Here is a 24,300-nt window from a genome sequence, read left to right as displayed (position 1 = left end):
CATGCAGAAAAACATTTCCAGCCAAAAAAGAGCTATCAACTAAGTTATGTAAAATTGTATGAATAAATAAAATAATGAATCTGTCTCTTCTTGTTTTTAAAGTCTTAAAAGAAAAAAATACTTCTTAAGTTGACAGGTTTTGCTCACAAGAAACAAATCTTATAAAATATAAATACCTTAAAAACTTGTTTTGAATTACATCTAGAGAAGTAATACTTTGTAAAGAACAAGGGCTCCAAATTATTGGCAAATATTCCAACCTACTTTTCACGAATTATATGCTTTAATGGTAGAATCATCAATTTGAATAGAAAAACTTGGTGTTTCTAATCACAAAATATACTAAGTTATTATATTTGAGGTTTCAATCTGGTTTTCTTATATTTCCTACCTCCATTCTCAGAACGACTTGCTTCAACATGTTTTGGTTTCAAATGTATACAATAAAATGTTAACTCTGAAAAAAATAACTACTACATTTGTCCGCTTATTGGTGCGTTCTATGCAACGTAAGGATATTCTAAAATTCAATTAAATCATTACTTTAAATATTTTTGTAATAAAGAACCAGATAAAATGTTGTAGTTTATATTTGCAATTTTTAACTTCATGTCAATTGGATATACTGTTGATAATCACAAATCTAGTAATAAAACCTTAGTGTTTTGTATTCTTTGGCCAGATGTTAATGGACAACATCATCAATCAGCCTCCGATCATGTCAAATTTTGCAACGGCAAAGGCTGGGATTACAGCACAAAATTAACCCGAGTTTCCTTAGCTAGGCTGGTAGGATTGTACAGTTTAAATGAGTAAGTTAAATACATCTTTGTTAACATTACCAATCGTTGTTTCCATGGAAATTACTGCGTTTGAGAGTAATATAGCACGCTCCATGAGATTTTTGAGTCTTGATTTTTGATAATTGATTAATAATTACTATACCTAACATTTGTAATGCTTAAACATCGTTTTAATTTCAAAGTTTGGTTATTATTGTTGTCAAATAAAACTATTTAATGTCTCCGCATAAAAGTTAGAAGTAACATTATTTGCATTGTTTAGTAGACTATTTATTATTAAAATCATTCGGCATCCCTCGAACAAGTTATAAACTGATTTTATAAAATTAAAATTACAATAGGCAATGGTTAAAGTAGTAGTATTGATTTTTGTACACGTCATTCATTGGTTTAGTTAGTTTTTCAAGAACTAAAACATACCAAAATTTATGTTATACTCGTATTTGCTTAGTGTAATACTACACTTTAAATGTACAAAAAGTATAGCAAATAAATGTACTTAAATTAAATATCCACTTACTGTCAATACTATCCTTATCTGTACTAAGGATCAAATCGCTTCCGTAATTAACTGATATATTTATCAAAATAAAACACAGGTATGTTATAATAAAATGCCAAGTACTATGCAATGCTGGGAATAAACTGTTAAATATAATCTTTTTAATAAAATAAGATTAAAAATAGCATTTCAGTAAGGGTTTGAAGAACAAAATTAATATTTTTCCAACTTAAACAATCAACAATTTTTTAACATATTTTATGTAAGAGGTGTTGTTAAAATTATATTATAAGTTATAATTTTGAGTTCCAAAAATCTTTTCTGCATCACCAGTGTTTTATAGTGCCTGAAAATCGAGGAATTTATTTTACGGGAGTGATTAAAATATTTAGACCTGAAGATTTATAATCCAACTCTAAAATAGTTTTCTAATTTAAAACTAATTAGTTTAATAAAAAAGCATTGACTATAGTAATCTCTGGTGTAAAAGTTTTGTACAAAGTAGCATCTTACTTAGACTATAGGCTTACAACAGGCTGAAACTTATTTTAGGTACGCTTATCTGTATAATTTATAGAGAGAAAATATAGAACTCGAGAGGGTTGACAGTTAATGGTATTTTGGGCTGAGTTCATACTAATATTTTTTTTGTATTTTATTGCTCTCTAGAGAAATTCGAAAGCTGTGTGTTTTGTTTTTCTTGTAAATTGTGTTTGGATATTATTTCACATCATTATAATATTCAAAACTTGATCAAGTAAAGTTCTAACAAATATTAATGACAAATTATGATTTTTGTAAATTTGATCTTTGTGAATTTTGACTTCCTACAAACTGGGTACTAGTAATGACAATATTATTATTTTAGGTAGCCTTAACTGTATGATATATTTAGAAAGATAATATGGAGGAACTCTGCTAGGATGACAGTTAATGAAATGTTGGGCTGAACTAGTACTAATATTCTTTTTGTATTTTATTGCCCAGCAGTATTACTTGCAGTAGTACCAGTTAGAAAATCGAAAGATGTGTGTTTTGTTTTCATTGTAAATTGTGTTTGGAATATTATTTTACATCGATCCAATATTAAAAATTGTTTAAGTAAAGTTCTGTTTAACTATTAATGGAAATTATTATTTTTGAATATTTCATCTTTGTGAATTTTGAGTTGCTACAAACTGGCTACAAGTAAAGACAAAATTATTATTTTAGATAGCCTTGTCTGTATGATATATTGAGAAAGATAATATGGCACTCGAGATGACAGTAAATGGTACGTTGGGCTGAGTTCATACTAATACTATTTTGTATTTTATTGCCCTGCAATATTACTTGGAGTAGTACCAGTGAGAAATTTAAAAGCTGTATGTTTTGTTTTCCTTTGTAAATTGTGTTTGGAATATTTTACAACATTCTAATATTCAAAAATTATTTAAAATATTTTTTTAATGTAATCCTTTTTGAATTTTTGAGTTTCTACAACAAATTGAGTACTAGTAACGCGTCGACTATGTTTTACACACACTCAATGTCAGGCTATAAATTCTTTGTATCAGATAAAGTCGACCTTGCTAAATTAATATGCTAACTTTATTATGGGGCTAGTATAGCAACACCTGGCAGTTCTCTAAATACCTGCAAAGGTCGCTTTAAGGTAGTACTAACAACTGAAATGATATTGAAAGTGAAAATCAATCGGCAAAATGATCCAAGCAAGGGTGGGAGTGACGTGGGTACGAACCTGGCAGAATGAGCGGTAGGAAGTGTAGGACGAGGCTCAAGTTCAAGGTCACAACCCCCAGAACCGGGGACACCAACACCAACACCACGGACACGGACACGGGAACGTGAACGGGACCGACACCAACACGGGACCGGCGCGGCGGTGCGGTGCGGCGGGGACGCGTGCGGCGCGTGTCTGACGCGGGAAGTCACCGGACAAACCGCGCGTAGGCGTCCCTTCGCCCACGCTGCTGCGGCTGGAGCACACGAGCACCGCCACAATTAACACTCCTTCAAATTGATCATTTACGCGCGAACACCTGGTCTACCGTCTACGACGGATGGGGTACGCTCCGCCACATTGTGAATGTCTCTATCTCTCACTGACGGACGCTTGTCGCACAATTTCGGGCTCCGTCAGCACCGATTGATGCAGAGAGTACCAAAATCAATTGTGTAATAATTACAAAAACGCATAAAAATATTTATAGCCAATGGGATCAAATCTATTACATACATGTGATGGAATCACAAAAAGTACTTGTTCCGGCGGATTTTAAATACAAAAGGGAGTAGTGATTATTCCAGAACTGTGTAATAATTACAAAAAAAATGATAAAAAATATTTACAGCTAACGAAATCGAATTTTTTACATACAGTATATGTGATTGAATCAATATTTATTGAAATTAAATTAGACTATTGCCACTTCAATAATTTTAATTATGATTTCATATACATGTACAGGGTGGCCATAAACAAGTGATAAAATTTTTTGTGGGCGATAATACAACATAAATGCGAATCATATACTGAAATTAAAAGTTTTAATTACTTACACACACACACAGAGAAAATTATTTTTAGTTGTGCTTTGGCTAGCTGAATTTTAATCATTTGGTGAATTTAAGTACACTATTGAATCTCACATAATTGTACTCAAATTATAAAAAATTAAACGATGTATCATATTTTCCGAAAGCTTAGGTTTTGAAGCACTTTCTATGACATTTGCTAGTCTCTAGCACTGTTTATAAAGAATTGTGAACGTCAGCGTTCAAGTTCTCGACTTCTCAGTTTAAAAGTCGATTTAATTAATATTTCTGCAGATTCAGACACATTAAAGGTTATCCGTACTTACTAAAACTTTAATGAAGAATACGTTGGTAGTAATAAAGTACAAGAAATGTTATTGAAATGTTGCATACATTTTTACATTATTTTACGAAATGTACATGTTTGTTATTAAAAAACGAAAATAATTTTTCTCTGGATATGTGTGAATAATAAAAACTTTAAATTTCCGTATATATATATATATATATATATATATATTTTTTTTTTTTTTTAAGGAGAAGCCGATCCCCTTTTAAGCCTTATTCTGCCCGTCCTCATGGGCCACTGGCCTGTGCGAGGATCTTATCAAACAGAATAAGGGGGAGAGTCGATACAGTACAAGGTCAATGGTACTGATAAAAAGTGCAAGGGTCACAGACAGGATTCGAACCTGCGCTATCTCTAACTCAGACTCAAAGTCCGACGTATTAGACCGCTCGGGTCACATTTATGTAGTATTATCAACCACAGCAAAATTTAACACTAGTTCATGGCCACCCTGTATATACGAGTACGTATTGAAAGAGTTTGCAGAAGTAGTCAATATCTTAATGATCGATGTAACTTTTCGGTGATCACAAGATAACATAAAAATTAATTTTTGATTCAACTAAAAAAAGAGTTTTCATAAATTATTGTATATAGTTCCCGAACACAGTTAACCAATCGGCATAACATAATATTGTGATTAATTGTAAAGTTAATAATTCGATCTATTGTCAGTTTTTTAATAATTCTTAATTAACCCTTGAATTAATTACTTCTTATTGCATAATTTTGTTGGAGAAATAAGAGAAACAGTTCGGTCCGAGAAATGAGTAGTCTAGGCGTGTCTTCTAATTATTAATTAGTATATCAATGAGTTAAAATAGCATTAATAAAACAGATTTTTTTCTGATTTGCAATTTCTTTGGATTATATTATTGCAAACAGTCATCAATATTGTCTGATAATTTGTGAATATTATATATAAAAGTCAAGCCAACACTGCGTTTTTCATGATGCCATTATTTTATTCAGCATACTATAAATTATATTTTTATTTTTTTTGTGGTGGTAATGTTTTTGTAGTGATTTAGATTTTTGTTTTGTCAGATCACAGCGCATCATGGTAGCTGAAAATATCCTTAAAATATGCAAATTTGTGGTGGATTATAGTAATGCATTAGTTTAGTCATTTACCTGAAGAATAGATAAGGTTGCAGATCTCGAAACGTAGTGTTACTGATTGTATTGTGTCATTGAACGATGGCAAATGTCCAGAATAATTCTGTTTCATTCACAATCCTTCTATTGTCAAAAACAAACTTCAAACAAAGAATGTACAGATTTCTTTTACTTTATATATGCGAAAATATAAATCAACTTATGGCCTCTGATAATTTAAAAATTATAAACCTACGTTGTACGAATTTGAGGTATTAAGATAGTGCAATCAGTCAAACACAACCCTTAAAGATTATTTTTTTTTTAAATACGACATTTTTTTAATTTTCAACATTCCAAAACGATCTATATTCATTTAAATTAGTATTTACCACGATTTAATAATCATGAAAAAAACTGTTAAAGTTAGGAATATAATATATTTTTAATAACTTATATAAAAAACGAATGGAGGAAGTGACGTGTTTTCATGTATAAAATAAATTCATTGCCATATTTATAAGTAATATTTTATGAAAACAACGCTATTGTAGTTCACCTTAAGTTAATTTTCATTAAAACTTTATTTCGTTAAGTCATAAATTATTTAAAATAACTGTCTAAAGTTATAACTCTGGTATAAACTAAAGAACTTTCTCATTTCTGTCTTTATCAGTTTTCATTTGGACCTGGCTACAAAATTACCCAAATTTCCCAATTTAATGTAAGTAAGTAATGTAAAGTAAAGTAAGTAAGTAAAGTAAGTAATGTAAGTACACGTAGCGTAAGAAAAAGAATTTTAAATTTTTAGCTATAAAAAAGTAATTTTATAGAGTTGTGAGTTTTACAAAATTTAGCATAATTGAAAACCGACCGCATCACCTGAACCGTGTAACGAATAATTTTTACCGCAGTTCATTTTTTAAGATCATGCAAGATTTTGATAGATATATGCGGTATCTAACACTTCCTTGCCACCTGGTATCGCTTTGTTCATGGTTCTGTATAGATCAGGGGCACAATTGAGACAATGAGACTGCCACTTCACCTATTTTCTTCACCTATGTGTCTGTGCAGTCGAAATTATGTAAAGGTTCGTTTTGAGCTTCTTCGTCGCCGACTTTCTTTGAATATTTTCACACAAACATGACTCCAGATTCCAGGAGTCAAGTCTGAGACAACGTCAGATACCAGACGCTGCAACAAAGGGAAGGTGAACTGGAGCAAAATTCAACATTCAAACTGAATCAACTCTTCCTACCATGGCAAAGAAAGTTATGTGTAGAAAACCAACCAAGTACATTTTTAGACGGAGTCGGATTATCGAATTTTGTTTCCAGTGTCACTTACAGAGTCAGTCTCTTCTAATTGTTCCGCCACTATTGATTTGTGGGTAACTATAATGAAAAAGTTATATAGTATTATTGAGCGTAACAAATGGTATTTTGCAGGGGTTTTTTCAACGCGAATTGCATTTTCATCGTACGTACCATATGTTTTAAGGAGACTATCATTGGTGGGACATTTTATTTTTTAAGGAGAGGCCGATCACTTTTTAAGCCTTATTCTGTCCGTCCCCATGGGCCACTGGCCTGTGTGAGGATCTTATCAAACAGAATAAGGGGGAGAGTCGATACAGTACAAGATCAATGGTACTGATAAAAAGTGCAATGGTCACAGACAGGATTTGAACCTGCGCTATGTCTAACTCAGACCCAAAGTCCAACGACTTAGACCGCTCAGCCATCGGCACTCCCTAATGGAACATGGGACATTACTAAGACTGTAGAAAATTAGGATATACCTTTGTTTCCTTAATTTCAATAAATGTTCTCCACTATTTCTCTCTCGTATTTCACCCGGACAATAGTGAAAACATATTGGGCGACTTCCCCGCAGCCCAGGATCAGCCACTACCCTGCGACAACTCTCTCTGCCATCACGATCGGGGCGTGGTGAAGCACATCGGACCGAAATAACAGCAAATTGTAATTACATGTATCTGGGTTATATCAATGTATGGAGAGACTATAAGTGAGCTGGCCAGGACTACTTTCAGCTTCCAGACTTTCACAAAGGCGAGTTGGTCAATCAAATTTATTGTTGGCGTCTACGTTGTACAATTCAATTCACTTCATAATTGTGGAGCACCAAAGTGTACGTAACACTTTTTTTAACTTTACTGTCGTACTGACACACAATTGTGTATGACAAAGTCAATGGTACAAATATCTATAAACTAATCTATTTTACTTACAACAATACTGACTACAACTAAATTTAAACTTAACAAATTTTTAAATTCCTAAAATATCTCAAACATTTTTAAATAATCAGATTTAAAACATCTTAAGTCAAATATAAAATCACAGTTACACACAGTTAAAACAGGATAAAATAGATCAATAAATGAATTCAGACAACAACAAAAATACCCTATACCTCTAAACTAGCGTCAAAGAACTCCCCAACCGAGTAAAACTCCCCCCTGATCAAGAATTCTTTCAGTTGACTTTTGAATCTTGTTGCTAAGGGTTCGTTTTTTATATTTCGGGGCAAACAAGAGAAGAACCTCGCTCCAGCATTGTGCGGTAAATTGCCAGCTAAAGCTGAGCGATGGGGAGCCTGGCAAATTAATACTAGCTCTAGTGTTGTACACAACACTGTATTTGAGAAGTAGAAGAATTTATGATTAGAATTTATGCAGGCATTCCTTTATGACTTGTGAGCTTCAGTGCAGGTGAGGAGGTATTGAAGGTGCATCTGACCCAAATAAACCCGCTAAGATTTTGGGTGTTTACAGTACAATAATTTCACTGTATTTTAAATATCCAATCGGATTCATTCTCGTCAAGAGGGAGATGATCAGGATATTCAAACCATCGGTTTTGGAGATAGGTTGATAACAGGTAGGCTACGCTTAAAGAAAGAAGCAGTGTTGAATGAGAAGGCTGTTAAAATATCCTAATAATATTGTAAATTTGAAAGTGCCTTTGTTCTGAAATTTTACATGAACATTCTTCCGGTTCCTGGGATGAATATAGGCCTATTCTTATTTTGAAAATCTCTCTAGGGCTACGCCCCACTGGTTTTTAAATTAACGAAAAATCCAATCTTTGTCTCTAAAGTTGTTCGATATTAATTCAATGAGCTTGTCAAATTAACCAACTGTTCTGTGTAAACATTGATTATTACTTTCAGTTTGTTTACATTTATAGTGAGTAAATTTTCTAATAAGTAAACATAATTTTGACGCCGATTTCAGCGATTAGTACTAATTTACCTTAAAAACAAATTCTTAAACATAAGGTCAGTATTTGACTTCAAAGACTCCCTTTGAAGCGGTCGACAAGAACTATACTGGGTTAAATTTCGCTGGACTGTTCTTTTGAAATAATGTACTAATTCCAGCTCTAAATGTTCTAAAATATTTAAATACTTTTACTATAAATTTTAAGACTGATGTAAGACCCATCTTAGTTCTCTTTTAACAGAAGTATGCTTCTCTGATCTGTGTTATATATTTTCTTGATCGGGAAACAAAACAAAATCAAATATGGACAAAACATACTAAGAACAGTAAAATTCAAAGGCCATAATTATAAACGTTTTGGCGTATTTTATTGATCGTGGCAATAAGGCAAACTCACAATTGGCGTCGGAAATATAATTCCCGCGAACCAAACTTGCTCATACAGGTGCAAAACCTGTAAAAATGCGTGCGGAACTGCGGGTAGATGCAAATAACTAATAAAAATATAAGAAACTATATTCTAGTAGACAGTGACTCAAACCACAAAGAACGAACAGAAACCGAGATCCAATATCCGATCCTAGATCCTAAGAAAGTTTTGATAAAAGCCGAAATGATATGATATTAAAAGGGTTAAAAAATAAAATGGGACTTTCTTTAGATCATATTTTTCTTGTCACAAAATCATTTGTCAGACACGTATATAAATGATAAATCAGTGTCAACTAACCTTAAATTGGTGACTTCCTAACTCTTTATCTAGTTTTCTCTTAATGGTGAGAGTATTTTATATATCTGACGATAAGTCGGTTTTACGTGTATCAAGGTAGAAAAAAACAGCCTATAATAAATCTATAGTTTCATATTTGTAACAATGTCACTAGCCATTTTTATGTCCACTGAAATTGGTGTGGTTGACTTTGTATTTCTAAATCAGGGTATATTTCTCCATCAATTTTATGAAAAAACAAGTTGTGCTCTTCAACAGTACAAATTGTCTCTCCGCTTCTAGACTAATTCACAATAAAATTAGTTTTATTACAGGAATATGACAATATTTCGCGGAATGGGGTAATAACGAAAGGTATATCCTTAAATTATTTCTTTAAGATGGTAAATTTTGATAAATAAATCGATAAACGAATGAAATGGTATTTATCTTCAGAGGCAGAGATAGCAGCACTATAGTGGCTTCCAACCAGCCAACCTCAAACTCACTCAGTTCATTTAGGTCACTCGTCATCATTTATCTTCAGTCCCAGATATCTTAACAGCAATCTATTTCAACTTACCCTGTAAGAATGAAAGACCATTAGGCAAAGCGTTTATACCTTTAAAACTCCTCACACTTTGTAGTAAAGCTAAGCTAAGTAAAAAGTTTTATTAGTTTTATTATTTTGAGGTAAAATTTTGTATTAGTCTTCATTTTAAGTCCTGCTTCAGTATAAAGCGAATTATAAAATATTTCAAAATTGCACGTTATTAAACTATTCGTGTACAGGATGAACAAAATGAGTTTCAATATTGACCGAAGGGATGCTCAAAATTACTGAACGTTTATTGAAAGCAGTGTTCATTAAATCTCGTAGATACTCATAATTATTAAATATTGCGATTGCTTGTAATAAGTATGATAGGATATCAGTCAAATCAGTATCTGTTTATCATCACACATTGTCCCTAACAACTTCCGAAAGTGTTTTGAATATAGTATCCTTTATTGGTACAGAAATGCGTATAAAACAATAATTGCCATTTTCATAATTACTGTTAATATTATACAACGCTGTAGTTATTTTAGTGTCGTTAACATTTATTTCCTCACTGGTATTAATATGTACTATTACTGGTAATAAAAATCTAAATATACAAGATAAATCAACTCCCAATTTAGTTTTAATGTTGGAGGTTTTGCGTTACTTCACAGGTAAAATAAATCCCACTGTCATATTTGTCACTGCCCCAGCGCAATTGTGTAGTCCATAATGGTCATAGCTTATCTAAAAATATCCCGTCAGCAAACTTATCTCTCTTTATCTAAATCTCTGTTGGGTGTGCTAATATAACGCAGATAACACAAAAAAAACGAAAGTTCTGTAATATTTAACGTCCATAAAAATATATTCCGATGAATTTTACTTATTTAAAAAAGTTAACTCTTTGTTGAGGAAAAAAATACACAACAAAAATGCCTTTGGACAGTATTTTTCCTACAATCTGAGATATAGTTCTAAGGTATATAAATAATCAAAATATTACTAAATCTTAACCACTATTCACTATTTTTGAAATTATTATTAAAGTCAATGCAAAAACCATTCCAAACTTAAATTCCTTTCTCCATAAACTTTATAAATTAAACTTTTATAGCTTGTTTTGTAAGTTACTTAGTATACCAAATTGCACACACGTTTAAACATTGTACATCAATGCAAAGCACCAAAGGACTTGCTAATAATATTATAATTAAAGACAGTAATATGTGTATATAATGTAATAATAGATTAGCGTATATATATATAAATGTTTCCTGTGAAAAGAACATACATTTTCGTTTCTTACAGTACATCGCTACAAACATAAAATAGTATGCATATATATATATATATATATATATATATATATATATATATATATATATATATATATGGATTTAATGTGTTGTCAAAATTTAATTAGAATGTAATTCCTTGCCAAAACCTCGTGTTTTTAATTTTGATATATTTTACAATAATTTTGAATTAGTTTTTCCTGTATGATAAAGGTACATTGGTATAAAACTAACTTATTGGCTCAATGATTATCATAATCAACGTGTTAACATACCGGGATGTGCATACATACGAAAAGACAGACACAGAATTTTCCAGTCAACCTTCAAAGATGTTTTGTTCACAGTCAACGAACTTATAACAATAAAATTAACATTCTAATCGTGCAACCCAAAATGACGAAATCACAGTGCTAAAATTTTAATCATGATATAGATATAAAGTAGTTTTGCCGCACTGTAAGAAACCACCAAAAAACAAGTAGAATGTGACTCTTTTAAATATTATTGCAAACTTGAACCGGTATTCTTCAGAGAAACAGGTCATATCCCAAGAAAATTCAAGAGTACTTGATTCTTTAAATAGGGTTTTAACAAGTAGGCCTCTTAACTGGTTTCAACCTTCATACCAGCGAATATAAAATGTGTATTTTATTAAAGTTCCTAGATGAAGTTCCTATAAATCCTGGCATCTTCCAATTGAAAAATAACAGAAATAAAACAAAGCACTTGGAGCGTTGCATTTTCTTGAAGGGTCTATTAGGACTAGGGTCCTTGAGGTTAAATTGTACTCGCTTGGTTTCCGTGATCTAATTGATCTAATAACGTTGGTGAGGACAATGTTACACAAAATCTCCATACGGTCATCCAAACCCCTTTTACTAATCCATCAGGACCTATATATCTATTACTCAATGCCCAGCGATTTCGTAAAGAAACAACCCTAAGTTTAGAAAAACTTCAATAAGTCAAAAAGTAAATTGTCTCAAAAGTGGGTCATCTGGGTTTGACCTTATTGTATTCTCTGTGCACCTGATTGATCGCCTCTAACAAGATGAAGCCATTAGATCTAATGGCTCGGGGTCCTCCGGTCTAATGAGAATGGGCATTACTGGCAGGAAACCATTCCTCATACACCACCGGCTCTCGCAGAAACGCTCATCACGGGACTTTCAGGGGCATCAATTGAATGTTATAATTACTGTTCTGGAATTGAATCCCGTGATAGATGTGGCTGAGAGGAGAAGCTGGGTTGTCTGGCAATGGGTTGGGCATCCCAAGAGGTGGAGATTTCAATTTGCAATCATCTAAAGGTTTTCTAGATGATGTTCTGCCAGGATCTTTATTCTTTCTAAATTGAACCATTTATTCAGTTGATAATTGTACGTTTCTTTATTTTGCTCACAAGTAGATCTAACAAAGCCTGTCTCGAATTTACTGTGAATAATCAATTTACCTTCTAAGAATGGGAATTGAGAGTTTATTATTTTCCTAATCCCAATATTTTATGGAACTAAAAACTTAGTGATGTCCAAGAGGTGGAGATTTCAATGTTCTGCCATGATCTTTACTCATTCTATACGGAACAATTAATTCAGTTAATAATTTTACTCTTAGTTATTTTGCCCATAAGTAGATCTAACGACGTAGTAAAGCATGTCTTGAATTTACCGTGAGTAATTAGTTTACCTACTAAGTTTGGGAATTGAGAGTCTACTAGCCTTCGTAATCCAAATATCTCATGGAACTAAAAATCTAGCTATGCCCAAGAAATGGATATTTCAACTTGCATTCATCTGAAGACTATCTAGATGATGCTCTGCCAGGATCTTTACTCTTTCTAAACTTTACCATTAATTGAGTTGATAATTGTACGTTTCGTTATTTTGCTCATAAGTATATTCAATTAACTTCATAGTTGTGGAGCACCAAAGTGTACGTAACACTTTTTTTACTTTACTGTCGTACTGACATATAATTGTGTATGACAAAGTCAATGGTACAAATATCTATAAACTAATCTATTTTACTTACAACAATACTGTACTAAAACTAAACTTAAACTTAACAAATTTTTAAATTCCTAAAATATCTAACATTTTTAAATAAACAGATTTAAAACATCTTAAGTCAATATAGAACCACAGTTACACAATAGGGTTAACGACGTACTAAAGCATATCTTGAATTTACTGTGAATAATCTATCTAGCTACTAGGTATGGGAATTGCGACTCTACTAGCCTTTGTAATCCAATATCTTATGGAACTAAAAATCTAGCAATGGTCAAGTGGTGAGATTTCAATTTACAATCATCTTAGGACTATCTATGCCAGGATCCGTCTAAACTCTTTTTCTAAACGGAACCATTAAACTCGGGTTTAGGCTTTTTTAAACATATTTATATTATTATATTTATTTATAAATATTTAAAATTTAATTTTAAATTTCGTTATTTTGCTCAAAATTAAATCTAACGGCGTAGTAAAGCCTGTCTTGAATTCACCAGGAGTAGTCAATTTAGCTAAGTATGGGAATTGAGAGTTTACTAACCTTCGTAATTTCAATCTCTCATGTAGCTAAAAATCTAGCGATGCCCATCTAGCCAAATGGCCATTGAATAGTACCCAAAATGTATAATCTTTCTGAAGAGAATATAAATTGTAATCTCCCTTTAAAATATTAAAATCTAACTATGAACTTAATACATTTTATCGTAGTCAATTCTTTGTAATGCTCAAAATACAGCTTTGAGGATTTGTCTTCACTAGATAAATTTCCTTTTAGTATCAAAGCCGTTCAAACGGTTCTATTTTATTAGTGACAATTTATTTATATACTTATATTGATATATTATAAATTATATTTATATATCATATTATATAATTTATAAAATATTATAGTTTATTAATATTATTTATTTATTATTTATTATATATAATAAATATTATTAAATTTATAAATATAATAATTTTTAACATATTTATAATATCATATATTTTTTATAAATATTTAATTATATTTTATTTATTTTTTAGTGAAAATACCGATGGACCAGACTTCTAGAGGTATTCACCATTTAAAATTAGTCCAAACTATTGATGTTTTAAATTTTTTTTTATATTAAATATTTATACACTAAAAATTAAAATTATACCTAGTCTTCGGAAACGAAACATCTAGCAATGCTTCGAGATACAAAAATCAAAATTGATTACGTACTTGCAACCACTATTTTAGTACATACTCATTTCGGTTTGGGGTTTCTTTAATGGTCGGTTGGCGGTGTCGCGCGGCGAGACCGAGGTTGAGAACCGATAAAGTAGAAACCTCGGTTCCATTACAAATATCGCGGTGCTAAACCTCAAGTGGGGCCACTCTGAGAGGGGGTTACTAATGGACCCGAATCAGAAACCATTAATAATACTGAGCGTCAGGTCCCGAATCACCTGGTTACACAACGTGTTTCAAATGCATTTCTGTCACCAGGAAAACATTATTTGTCTAATGAATAAATATAGTCAATAAATATGGGCGCACAATGCGACAGCGCTCGGCCGAAATGTTGTGGTAAATGCGGCTAATTGACAAATGGTGCAATGGATTAATGAAATTTGTTTCAGTGGGCTCGGTCGGTTCATTTGAATATGAAATAACAGAGGAGCAGGCGATTAATCTTGGCTACCAGAGCGTCCTCTGGATCTCCGACTGCTGTGACACCAGATGGCGTCCTGTTTCACGCGACCGTGCCGCACGTCACGTTCCGTGGCACCTTTCTGACCACTATTGCCGGTTGTCACCCGACCAGGTGCCGTTTCTTCCACATATTGATCTGGGAAAAATAGTAGAGTCATCCGTGGTTCTAATTCTAAACTCAGAGCTTTGCGTGAATAAGGATTAATTTCACTGTGTAAAATTTAAAAAAGGCACGCAATTTTAAAAAGATCATTATTGTATTCCAAGAATTGAATAAACTCTAGTAATTGGAAATCTATGTTTTCCATTTTAGATAAACAACAATATACTGTGAAACAGTAGGATTTACTCTACTGCAATAAGGATGTTAACTATATAAGAGACGATTTAGCTTAAAACCAGAGAAAGACTCAAAAATGTGGTTAATTTTAACTTTAATTTAAACTTTCGGCGTTGTATATTGTCGTTGGGCCTAACAAAGGCATTATGCCGTGCGAGGGCCAATTGTAAAGCCTACACATTCTCGGGTGTTCCTCAAGGTTATATTTTGGGGCCACTCTTTTTATTTCATACTTTATTTACGACTTAAAGTGGAGGATACCGGAACATATATGTTGATTATGCCCTTACACTCTCTATTATCAGTTTCACAAGGTTAAAGAGACAGAATACCTTGGTCTTATCAGCAGAACAAAGGCACTATCTTACAATTCTCGGAAATGTGACAAAGGCAAACCATGGCCGACACAGAAAAAAATAGAGATGCCTCATTTTCTCAGAGAAGTGGACTGAAAAGAGATTATGGGGACAATTTTTATTGATGAAGGGAGGAAATTTGCAAGTATCTGGATACTGGAACCAGGAAGTTACATACCATAAATTGTGTAGAAAACACTCCGGCCGAAGCCTCGCCCGAACACGCCGGCCAACATACCCGCCCGAGTTATCGCCTGAAAGGCACTTTACATAAATTACCGGGCATTATAAGCTAATAAATAAGATATCGCAAATTAACAGTGATACGGAGTTGTACGCGATGCCGTGGCTGGCGCCTCGACGGACGGGTTTTATCAATTTGAATACAGCGATAAGACGGTATTAAATATCACGGCCGAAGGCCATTGTTTACTCAGATCTTGTCGGGGGACGGATGGCCGGGACGGCCCTGTTAAGCATATAATCATAGCTTGTGTTTAGCCTATCTGATAGCCCGCGCTGAAGCCACAAATATTTAAAACCCATTACAATCGTGATTACGAGGTTCGGTGGTTGGTAACTCTACCCGGCCTTTCCCACCGCCGCGCAGCGCCGTGCCGCTCGCGCTACTGCGCCTGCGCGATGTATCTTGGGTGATAACTCTCCCCGTCTCCTCTCGCCACTCGCCACTCGCCTCTGGGCCCGAGATATTCGCTAATCGAGGTAACAGGAGATGGCATGTGGGCGTTGAACCGGAAACTCGATAATTGAAGTTTTCTGAGAACTGAGATCCTTACCGAAATAACCTTCATTGGATATTGTTAAAAAAATTATTTTGTATTTTACCCTGGTTAAAATCTCTTGAGGAATTATCTAGACCATTGTTTTAATTGTATAAATCAATTTATTAAGTTACAGCTACTTAGATAACAAGTGTCCCATATGCAATCATCCGGCACTAATGACCCAAAAAGGTGGGATTTTTTATTTATATAATTTGTAGAGTTTTTCAATTGGAATCCTTTAAGCATTGGGATTGATGAACAAAAATACCATTTTTAGGTTTTTTGCTACTATATCGGTGTCAGGGGAGAAGTGAGTATGTGGGTGTGAAAACTGGAGTCCAGGATAAACTATTTGAGACAAAATAGTTAGGCTTAAAAATCTTCAAAAAGAAAGACGATTAGCTACTAAGAAACCTGTATAGTTCTTTGTAAGTAATTTTCAAAATGGAATTTATCTAAGATTTAAAATGTATTCAATTTTAGTATTAGATTAAAGGATTAACTCAATAGATACATATATACATACAGTAATATCTACATTATTTTGTATTTTGAAATCATTTCGTTCATTACATTTTTTATATTAAATATTAATGTAAATAACGGCTGAGGATTTTTCAAATATTTTGTAAGCATATATTTTTGACATACTCCTAATAAAAGCTATGAATATGAAAGTTTTAAAAATACATGAACTCTTTAAGAGTTTCAGTATCTTTCATTTGAGATATAGAACAAAAGTATTTTTTCAGAATATCAATTACAAAAAAAACTTACAGTACATTAATTTATAAAATAATTTGTTTATATAAAAAATAAAAATAATATGTTTTTGTTTACTTAAGTACCAATAATCAATGAAACTCGTTTAAAAGTCTCAAAGTTATAAACAAAAAATCTTCTTGTACCAAATGCCCTTAAGCTTACAATTTTCATAATTACAATCCATTAAGTGCTGAAAGGATAGTATGATTTCGGACATTACTATACGTTATAAAAATGTATGGCACCTAAAAACAAGTGATACTCCACTTAGTTGTTCACTGTGGATAATACCTACAGGATTGGTCCTCGCTGGAGGCAAGGACAATTCCAGCAAATTTCTTCATAACTTGATATCTAACATTAGAATTTCACTAAGTTAATGACCATGACTTCAGACTCTGCCATATTTGATACCTTTGTTTGACTCTGAGATGTTTCCGTCCAGAGTAAGAGGAAGTAGGTCGAGGGTGCTTGTAGGGCTACAGGAGCGGTGAAGGAGCTACCGAGAGAGGTCGTGGGCGTACCTCAAGATCAGCTGCCGCGGCATTTTTCTGCCCTTATACTTACACGTAGCAATTAGTGTAAACATTCTACTACCTGCATTGCGTTACTCTGGCAACATCTCCATGTTGACTATTGTCAAATTAGTGAAAACTCTTACTACCTGCATTGCGTTACTCTGGCAACATCTCCATGTTGACTATTGTCAAATTAGTGAAAACTCTTACTACCTGCATTGCGTTACTCTGGCAACATCTCCATGTTGAATATTGTCAAATTAGTGAAAACTCTTACTACCTGCATTGCGTTACTCTGGCAACATCTCCATGTTGAATATTGTCAAATTAGTGAAAACTCTTACTACCTGCATTGCGTTACTCTGGCAACATCTCCATGTTGACTATTGTCAAATTAGTGAAAACTCTTACTACCTGCATTGCGTTACTCTGACAACATCTCCATGTTGACGCTTGTCAAATTAGTGAAAACTCTTACTACCTGCATTGCGTTACTCTGGCAACATCTCCATGTTGACTATTGTCAAATTAGTGAAAACTTTACTACCTGCATTGCGTTACTCTGGCAACATCTCCATGTTGAATATTGTCAAATTAGTGAAAGCTCTTACTACCTGCATTGCGTTACTCTGGCAACATCTCCATGTTGAATATTGCCGAATTAGTGAAAATATTCTTACTACCTGCGTTGTGTTACTCTGGCAACATCTCCATATTGACTACGGTGAAATTAGTGAAAATATTCTTCCACCGGCGTTGGCAACATCGTTGACTACGAATTATTGCAATTAGTGAAAATATTCTTCCACCGGCGTTGGCAACATCTCCATGTTGACTATTGCCGAATTTGTGAAATCTTCCCACTACCTGCATGCTATTCAATCATAGAAAATAATGCTTTATTAGGTCAAAAATCCATTAAAAATGTTCAAATAATTTGAATTTGAATTTGTCAAAATATTCTCAAAGCGAATGCCTTCTTAATTACGGTTCGTCAACTTTCTGAACAGGTAATAAACTCATATTCGATCGATGAAGAAAAAACAGTATTGTCCTAAAATTATTTTAAGTTTAGATGCACTAGCTATAAACATTTGTATCTTAATACTTCGATTCCGAGAAATTTCCTCTTGGGTTATCTTTTGCACGTGATATCTCTTTAATCCCTTGTGTTTAATAGATAACAGCGATTAAATGTTTTAAAATATACATTTATCTCCGTACTTTATGATTTATTTAAGAATTTATTCCAAACAGTTAGCTTGTTTTATATTTGGATGGTGTTGCCTTTCTTGACCTAGACATTATTTATTGAAGAACTTTTCAAACGATCGAAAACGAGGAGTTTTCGCATCTGCAAGAAGGTTCGCTCCAACGGACAAAAAGAAAGACGGTTAGCTACTATTAAACCTGTATAGTTTCTTTATAGATAATTTTCAAAATTGAAAAATGTATAAACTAAGGATAAAAACGTATTGATTATGTGAAACCTCCTAAGAGGTTTAATGTTCTATGTATAATTTCATTAAAGTGTACAATACGATGATGAAAATAAAAAGAATAGTATTGTCCTAATGTTATTTTAAGTTTAGATACACTAGCTATAACCATTTATATCTTATCGCTTAACTTATCGATTCCGAGAAATGGCCCCTAGGTTTCCTCTTACACGTGATATCTCTTTAATCTCTTGTGTTTAATAGATAACATCGATTAAATGTTTAAAAGTATTATGTACATTTGTATCCGTACTTTATGATTTATTCTAAACATTTAGCTTGTTTTATATTTTGATGTTGTTGACTTTCTTGATCTAGAAATTTGTTATTGAAGAAATTTTCAAAGATCGAAACCAGAGGACTTTTCGCACCAGCAAGAAGGTCCGCTCCAACGGGTCGCTGAACCAGGTCGTGAGTGGGCACGGAGAAAACTCGCCAGCCTACGCTTCAGCTCGCGGAAATTTGTGGTCACCTTTTTTGGGAAGGCGCTACAGTTGAGCGATTAATGGACAACAAAGAAGGGACGTCTCAATTTGACGGACTGGGACGACAGCGCGGCGCCGGGGCCAATTAATTTATATCGAGACAACTTCGGCGAGGCAGACACGATAAAGTGGGGGACGCGTTGGGAATAATTAAGTACATTTCAATGTACGATAGTCCTGCGGAGCAGGCCTACACCTAGCAGTAAACGTCTTGTATCTGACTCCACAAGATTTCACTAAAATCATGGTTAAAGATGGTACATCCATCTTGAAAATTTGCGCTAATATGTAAAACATAGCTGTTTTCAATGCGAGATTGACGGGATAGAGTAAAAAAGATAAATCCAAAAGAGAAAACGAACGTAATTACTAAAATAAATATGTTCAAAGGTAAATTTTGAGGTCTCTCATTTCCAAGCGTTCGCGTTGGTCCAATCTACTGCACAAATGGCAAATGTATTTAAAATTCTTACCTATGAATTGTAGTACCTACTTTAGTCACGTGACATTTTAATAGGCTTTATCACATGACTTTTCAGATTTTTAGGCTTGAAGTTACCATGGTTCGGTTAAGGCCTCTTAATTTCCAATAGTTACTACAGTAAACTGTGAAAGATTTGTGAGATTTACTTTCATTGCTCTTTTGGAAAACTCATACAATCTGTGAGACAAAATCGCCGTTATTTCAAAGGTTTTCATGTTATTTCTCCACGTCTTCTCTTTCAGTACTTTAAAACATAAAAGAAAACTAGATTTGATTGTGAAAAAAATGCTAATATTTCACCAATAATATTAAGCCCATTCTTAACTTGAATCCACCTGCACTCTTGGAACCGTTATAGTTGGAACCCTGCGATAGGGATCTTAGTGACTCTTAAACTCCTAGACTAGGTTTATTACCACATAGCCTCTGACGATACACCGAATATAAACTCCACTACACATTTCTAGTCTGGGTAACTGGGCCAGCTGGCTCTTGGACCGGAAGAGGAAGGAAACTGTTGCTGCAACCGAAAGTCTGTAGGTCGGCCTGTCCTTCCTACACGCAGACCTACACAGAATCAGCTGAGAGCAGCCTTCTGTCTGCCCACAGGGGACAGATCAGCTGTTGCGAACAGCTGTTCACAGCTACGTGACGTCAGCAGTCTATGCCTCAGCGTCGGGTCGTCTCGCCCAAAGCACATCTCACAAACAATGCTGCCAACTTAAATGTTAAAGCTATGGTAATTCGAAATAGTGGACCCGTTCATTCCATTTGCATGCACTTGTCCTGTTCCAGGCAAATTTACTGGATGTCTAACGCGCAGTTCAAGAACATTTTACGAGGTGTTAAAGTGCGACTGTTGTAGCCATTTCTGTACGTGTACTTCATTGATATTTAGAACCTTACTTCTCGCCGTCTACTTGTCTTCATAAGTCTGCAGCCTAGCCTGGCGCAGACCTACTTCGGAAGACAGGGAAGAATAGATGAGGTTTCGGTTTAACATCTCTTGACTTGACTGAAGAAGGTTCTCACAGCAAAGCTAGAAGATTTCAATTATTTAACTGTGTAAGTAACGTTTCGATTCTGAAGACTCAATCTTTTATAGCAGGAGGGTAATCTAGTACAGACTAGGGGTGACCTCTCCAAGCAGCTTCCACGTTCTTTAGTATTTCCTCTTTGATCTCGTACTGGTAACGTACAAGGACGTAGCCAGCGAGGGGGTCCAAGGGATCCGGACCTCACAAAGTTTCTTTCGTATTAAATCGATATTATTATTTAATTAATTCGGCATTACTGACATGTACTACTGAAAGATCTTTCTCAACAAAGAAACGGGTCAGTAACTTTCTGAGGAACAAAATGTAGCCTTACTATCTGTCCACTACGGGAAAATATCAGTTGTCTGGACCCCCCTCCCAAATTTCTTCCTGGTTACGTTCTTGCGTTCGTAAAAGATCCCTGGTATAATAAACTAGAGTTGTTGATAGTAAAATCTGAAAAACCTAAAATATGTAAAGGTACATTTACTTATTTAAAACTGGAGGTCAGTCGTAAACGTGACATAGATTGTGAAATTTAAATTGTTGTAGTTTGAACATTTTACGTGATAAAAATAGTTTTGAGTTAAGAAACCCTCTGTTAAATTGTTTCGGAATGTTTACAGCTCTAACCATACAGTCTAAAATGGGGACCAAAATACAATAAAATAGTCCATAAAGAGTAGTACACGAGTAGTGCTTAACAATGCAAAATAGATAGATCTAGTATTTTTGGCCGGCTGAATTTAATAATAAAGCACCGAAAGCACCAATTAGACTAAGATAGAAATTGTGTCCTTCATTCTGTATTTTCTTCATTTCAATAATATGACAGTTTGAAGGTAAAACGAATATTTGGAATTAGGAATACAGAGCGGGGACCATTATTATACATAGGAATGAATTTTGACTGTTCCTGTAGAAATATTTCCAGGAAACACTTGCCTGTTGAACTGCAGAAGAAAGCAGACAGTCTAGGACAGAAGAGACCCACTGCTACGTCACTTGACCCTCCTTGCTCTTCCTCTGATGATTCACTGGTAATCACATTCATTTTACTTTCTGATTTCCTAATTAGACTGTCGAGACCAAGATGGCGGTCGAGAGCTCTTGAAGCATTGTTCCAGACCGGAGGATGGGCTTCCTGCCGCCGCCACACAGATCCTGCCGGAGCCTCTACTTCCTTCGGGCGACACCGTGTAGCTATCACATTTACTCATGAGCGTCGCTGTGTTGTGGCTAAATCCTGCAGGATGGCGCTCGTGGCCACATTGGTACAGTGAATCGAAGGCCAAATAATTTAAGAGTAAGCACAGAATTACTTCAACAGCCAAACTTTCACTTATCAATTCCATCAAATTGAACATAAAAAATAATAAAATAACAAAGGCCTAAATAATTTAAATAATAATATGTCTTATTTATTAAAGAACCGATAGGGCTTACTGAAATCTTTTCTTTTTCCATCCCCCTCAGTCTGCGTGAACACCGACGTTTGATAAAAAGGTCGAGATACGTGAAACTATGTACATGGTTTCTCTTAGACCATGGAAGAAGCCTATTGATTTTTGGATCAAAAGATCAAAAGACGTTGGATAATCTTTCTGTCTGCCGCCTGCCAGCTTGTGCGTTAACTCTTGATAGAAAGGTCCGAGATACATGAAACTATTTACATGGTTTCACTTTGTTCTTGGAAGAGGCCTATTGATTTTTGCATGAAAAGGTCAAAAGAAATTTCGACTATCTTAGTGTCTGCCCGCCTTCCAGCCTGTGCGTTAACTCTTGATAGAAAAGGTCCTAGATATTTGAAACTATGCACATGGTTTTTCTTGGTCCATGGAAGACCTAGTGATTTTTGCGTCAAAAGGTCAAAAGACATTTCGACTATCATTCTGTCTGCCCTCCTGCCAGCCCATCCATTTACTCTTGTTAGAAAGGTCCGAGATACTTGAAACCATTTACATGATTTTTCTTGGTCCATGGAAGAAGCCTATTGATTTTTGGATCAAAAGATCAAAAGACGTTTCGACTATCTCTCTGTCTGTCCGCCTGCCAGCCCGTGCGTCAACTCTTGATAGAAAGGTTCGAGATACTTGAAACTAGTTACATGGTTTCATGGTTTCTTGTGGTCCATGGAAGACCTAGTGATTTTTGGGTCAAAAGGTCAAAGGAAATGTCGACTATCTTTTTCACTACCCGCCTGTCATCCCGTGCATTAACTATTGGTAGAAAAGATCCTTGATGTTTGAAACTATGTAGATGGTTTCTCTTGGTCCATGGGAGAAGCCTAGTGATTTTTGGGTTAAAAGGTCTAAGGACGTTTCGACTATCTTTCTCTTTGCCCGCCTGCCAACCCGTGTGTTTACTCTTGATATAAAGGTCCTAGAGACTTTAAATTTGGTACTCCTTGGTCCAATGAAGAACCCTATTCATTATTGTATCAAAAGTAAAAGGTCAGTCCGACTGTGTGATAGTTCTTGATAGAAAGTTCAGAGAGACTTGAAACTTGTACATAGGATCTTGGGTGCAAGGAAGAGCCTGTTGATGTTAGATTCAAAAGATAAAAAAAGCGCAGGCTGACCATTTTTTCCTGCCTGTGCTTTACTCTTCCCTTACGTTATGTCAGATCTCTTAACACTCGGTGTATCCGTTTATTAACTTGATAATTATTCTCAGAATGATAATGGAATGTTTCGCAAAGTTTTTATTTTTAAGAACTACATATTACATTACATATTATTTCATCATAATTTTACACACCACCAAACTGTTACATTTCTAGAGATCCTTCTCTGGTTCATAAATGGATAGTTAATAAACTTATACACGTCAATAATGTGTTAAGATTTCTTGTTGGGAAGGAAAGTTCAACAAACTTGATGCAACTACTAGATTAAACAACCACTATGAATAATTGATTTTCATTATAAATTTTAATTAAGATTTTTATCCTACAGTATATGGAGTACAGTGACTTGCGTATGGGTATCTCTAACAATCCATAGTCTTTTATAAATATTGCAGTCATTAATGCATGAAAGTTTACAGAATCTTTATCAACAATTATAATAACGATTTATATTTTTAATTTAAATATATTTTTACTTCAGCAATAACACCTGTTTTGAGACTTTACAACGTAAATTTTCCGACCAGCTGTTTACATTACCTGCTTGAATGTAATTTTATAAATCTTCAAAACTTAGCATGCGTACATTGTTAATAATTCATTTCCCGATCA

At 34.1% G+C, this 24,300-nt stretch overlaps 1 protein-coding gene across 2 annotated transcripts in view; it reads right to left on the bottom strand.

Moving 5' to 3' along the window:
• Positions 1-24,300, bottom strand: part of LOC124353117 (early growth response protein 1-B) — a 310,807-nt gene that overhangs the window by 160,534 nt on the left and 125,973 nt on the right. The window contains exon 1 of one of the 2 annotated variants that reach the window (XM_046802958.1): positions 3,047-3,217. The exons of the other annotated variant lie outside the window; for it this stretch is intronic. The gene's annotated coding sequence lies outside the window, so the exon portion shown is untranslated. Of the gene's footprint in view, positions 1-3,046; positions 3,218-24,300 lie in introns of those variants that run through there. 2 annotated transcript variants of the gene reach the window in all.

This window comes from Homalodisca vitripennis, chromosome 1 (genome assembly GCF_021130785.1).
Source record: "Homalodisca vitripennis isolate AUS2020 chromosome 1, UT_GWSS_2.1, whole genome shotgun sequence".
NCBI lineage: Eukaryota > Metazoa > Arthropoda > Insecta > Hemiptera > Cicadellidae > Homalodisca > Homalodisca vitripennis.
This window is presented reverse-complemented; position numbering and strand designations above follow the sequence as displayed.